At 44.9% G+C, this 4,474-nt stretch overlaps 1 non-coding gene across 1 annotated transcript; it reads left to right on the plus strand.

Annotated features, from left to right (window-relative positions):
* The first annotated feature begins 3,279 nt into the window (after positions 1 to 3,279).
* trnay-gua lies at positions 3,280 to 3,372 on the plus strand. Its single transcript has 2 exons — positions 3,280 to 3,316; positions 3,337 to 3,372. It is a non-coding gene; the product is annotated as a tRNA-Tyr (tRNA).
* Positions 3,373 to 4,474: the final 1,102 nt, after the last annotated feature.

A 4,474-nucleotide genomic window follows, 5' to 3' on the forward strand; every position in this document is an offset into this window, starting at 1 on the left:
TCGTACCTCTCCCACCGTCTTCACTTTGTCTCCACAAATGGTTTTTCCTCCGGCCCCCGCACTGTCTCGTGCAGTGTCCCTCAAGGCTCTGTCCTCGGTCCCCTCCTCTTCACCCTCTATATGCTCCCCCTTGGTGACATCATCCGCAGACATGGGGTTAACTTCCACATGTATGCGGATGACACCCAACTCTACCTTTCCTCCTCTACCCTCAACTCCACGACCACCGATGTCCTGACAGCTGCCTGTCCGACATCGAGTCCTGGACGAGAGATAACTTTCTCCAGCTCAACGTGCACAAAACTGAGGCCCTCCTGATTGGCTCGCGTCAGCGCCTCCGCACCTCAGGCGCTGACAGCATCAGCATCCAAGGCTGCACTCTCCACCTCTCAAAGCCAGTCAGGAACCTCGGGGTTCTGTTCGACCCTGAGCTGTCCTTTCTCCCCCATATCCGCGCCACAACTGGCACCGCCTTCCATCACCTCCGGAATGTCGCCAGACTACGGCACTACCTCACCCCTCACGCTGCTGAAACTCTGGTCCACGCCTTTATCACCTCAAGGCTGGACTATGGGAACTCTCTCCTCGCCGGCCTTCCCGGCACCTCCCTCCACAAGCTGCAGGTCATTCAGAACTCTGCAGCTCGTGTACTGTCCCGCACCCGGCTTCGGGAACACATCACTCCCACCCTCGCTCGCCTCCACTGGCTCCCCATCCCCCAGAGGATCGAATTCAAGATCCTCACCCTCACCTACAAGGCCATTCACGGCCTTGCTCCCTCCTACCTCTCCGACCTACTATCCCCTTACCTACCCGCCCGTACCCTCCGTTCCTCTGGCTCCGGTCTGCTCCACATCCCCCGCCCCAACTGCCCTACTATCGGTGGCCGGGCCTTCAGCCTCTCAGCCCCTAGGCTCTGGAACTCTATCCCCCAGTGCCTTCGCCTTGCCTCCTCCCTTTCCTCCTTCAAGGCCGGTCTCAAGACCTTTCTCTTCAAACGTGCCTTCACCTCCCCTCTCGACTCTCTACCCCCTCCTCGCTCCCTCCCTTCCCTCCCCTCAACCTGACCATTTCCCCCCTCCTCGCTCCCTCCCTTCCCTCCCCTCACCCTGACCATTTCCCCCCTGCTCGGGTCCTGACCCAACTGTACAGCGCCTTGGGACATCCTCCCGACGTGAAAGGCGCTCAATAAATGGAATCTTGTTGTTGTTGTTGTTAGAGCGCTCGCTTTGCAAGTGAGAGACCTGAGTTCAATTCCAGGCAGGGCGAAACCTTGGGCAAGTTTCCTTACTCCACATGCCTAATAATAATCCCTCCAAAAAACAAAACAATAATAAATTGGTCATTTTCAATCTACGACTGTTTGTGGGACATTGCTGTGCGCAATTGGCTGCCGCGTTCGCCCACAAATATACAGTCAATTCACTTTATAGTGTGTTCTGTGAAGCGCTTTGGGACGTCCTCCCGACGTGAAAAGCGCTATATCAAATGCAAGGATTATTATTATTATTATTATTATTGTTGATGTTTTATTCTTGTGGGGAGTTAGCATGTCAGAAGAGGCATCATTTTTGCCTAGTCACATTTAATGTTTGTATTACTGGAAGTTACAGCATTATTTACAAGTTACTAGAATAGTGTAGTTCACTTTTATCTTAAAGTGTACTAATAGGAACATAAGAACATAAGAATTCTACAGGAAAGAAGACCAAGGTCCATCTAATTCGCCTTCCACCTTCCTGTCAGTCGCTTGCACATATGTGCATAAATAACTATGCACTATATCCCATAATATTATTTCCTAAAAGACAAGTATCTAATCTGTGTTTGAAGGAATCAACATTTCCTGCTTCAACCATCTCCCTAGGGATCCTGTTCTTCTCAGATTTCCTTTTTGTACTGTGGCAACCAGAACTGTAGAAATTGCTCCAACTATGGTCTCACCTATGATTTATACAGTGGCAGGATTACCCCACTATTTTGGCTTGCTATTGATCTTTTGATACATCCTAACATCTGGTTTGCTTTACTCACTGCTACAGAGAATTGTTACGAGAGCTTCAATTTATTGTCCATCAAGACCTCCACATTCTTTTCATTTTCGATACATATTATTTTCCTTCCATTGAAATAATAGTCGCTTCCTATATTTTCTGTCCCCATGTGAAATATTTTACAATTTTCCACATTGAATTTCATATGCCATTGGTCAGCCCAATTTGCAAGTATGTTCAAATCCTCCTGTAACATATGTTGCTCCACTTTGTAATCTACTATCTTCATTAGCTTGGTGTCATCTGCAAATTTAACCACTGTTACTCCTACTCCAGTTCATTTCTAAAAATATGAAACAAAATAGGTCTCAAAACAGACCCTTGTAGAACTCCACTGGTAATATTTTGTCAGTCTGATGACATTCCATGTACCACGACACTCTGGGTTCTTCCGGTCAACCAGTTACGTATCCATTGTAATATACTTCCACTTCCTTTACTTTCAGTACCAACCTCTCAAGAGGAACTGTATCAAAGGCCTTACTGAAATCCAGATAAACAACATCCACAGCCTTACCCATATCAAGCTCTCTTGTCACACCATCAAAGAAAACCAGTAAATTAGATTGGAATTATCCCCCCATCATGAACCCTTATTGGCTATCATGTATGATTTTATTTCTATCCAGGTACTCCATCATTTTATCCTTAATAAGCATCTCCAGAATTTTACCCACAATGGACATGCTTGCTAGTCTGTAGCTTCCTGAATCACTTTTATTATAATTTGTTCCAAGGATCACATTTCGTGAGAAGTGGCCTCAGATAGCATTAGGTTGAGAAGAACAGAAATGTTTTTCTCTTACCACACCAGTGCATCTTAAGACTTGGTATTCTGGTCTACTGCAGGCACATGAATGTGAGAGGGGATTAGCTCAAATGGTAGAGCACTCGTTTGGGTAGAAGTAGCGGGATCGATGCCCGCATTCTCCAGTGTAGTTTTCCAAATGAGGAGGAATATGGCCAGAACATGGTGGTCAAATACATTGTAAGAACATTTTACTGAGTTTCTGGAATGAGAATCAAATGAGTAATTTGCAAAAGTTTGCCCTCTCTGAGGATTGAACTCATGACTTTCAAATTATGAGACTGACACACGGCCTACTGTGCTAAGGCACTGAGTGCAGGCATTTACAGCTGTAACTATACCATCATTTTTTACAAGTAGCACGATTGCAAATGAATAGCAAATTTGTTTTAAAGCTTTGCCGTCCTGGTTCTGGGACCTTCGATAGCTCAGTTGGTAGAGCGGAGGACTGTAGTGGGAATGCACAAGCAAGTCATCCTTAGGTCGCTGGTTCAATTCCGGCTCGAAGGAATTTTGGACAAAAAAAATCAAGCAAGAGAATCACAATCAAACATTTGTCCTCCTCATGCACAACCATTATGGGTGCTTTCTTCTTGTGGTATGTACAGCATGTGAGAAGTAGCACCATTGTTGTCTAGTCAGATTTATTGTTTGTATTGCTGGAAGTTGCATAAGAACATAAGAACATAAGAATTAGAAGCAGGAGTAGGCCATTCGGCCCCTCGAGCCTGCCCCGCCATTCAATCATGGCTGAAAAGTTTTTGTCTTACCACATGAGTGCATCTTAAGATTTGGTGTGTTGGGCTACTGTAGGCTTCTGAATGTGAGAGGGGAATTAGCTCAAATGGTAGAGAGGTAGCGGGATCGATGCCCGCATTCTCCAGTGTAGTTTTTCATCTGTTCATTGATGCACTTCCATGAAAATAGAGCAAGTTTTCTGAAAAAGCTTTGCAAGCCTGGTGTTGTGACCTTCAATAACTTAGCTTTTAAAATGGAGGACTGTCTTGGTACGCACAAGCAAGTCATCATTAGGTTGCTGGTTCAATTCCTGCTCAAAGGAACTTTGAGGGATGAAAATATCAAGCTGGAGAATCAGACACATATTTGCCCTCCTCATGGACAACCATTGTGGGTGTTTTATTCTTGTGGGGAGTACAGCATTATGAGAAGTAGCACAATTGTCATCTGATCACATTTATTGCTTGTATTGCTGGAAGTTACAATGTTATTTTCAAAGTTACTAGAATAGTGTAGTCCACTGTTACCTTAAACTGTACTAACAAGAACATAAGAACATAAGAATTGCTAGAACAAAAAAAACAAGGTCCATCTCATCGCTTTCCATCTTCCCGGCAGTTGCATGCACACATGTTCAGAGCTATCTCTGTACTTCATCCCATGATGTTATTTCCTAAAGAAAACTACCCCTTCTGTTTTTGAAGAATCAACATTTCTGCTTCAACCTTCTCCCTAGGGAGCCTGTTCCACAAGTTTACTATTCTCTCACTGAAATGGTGTTTCCATAGGTTTGTTCTGAATTTTTCCCCTTTCAATCTCAGGCTGTATCCTCTGGTTTTAATCTTCAGACTAATTAAAACATCCTGTCATGATC

The sequence above is a fragment of the Callorhinchus milii genome, unplaced genomic scaffold, assembly GCF_018977255.1.
Source record: "Callorhinchus milii isolate IMCB2004 unplaced genomic scaffold, IMCB_Cmil_1.0 Scaffold2, whole genome shotgun sequence".
Taxonomy (NCBI): domain Eukaryota; kingdom Metazoa; phylum Chordata; class Chondrichthyes; order Chimaeriformes; family Callorhinchidae; genus Callorhinchus; species Callorhinchus milii.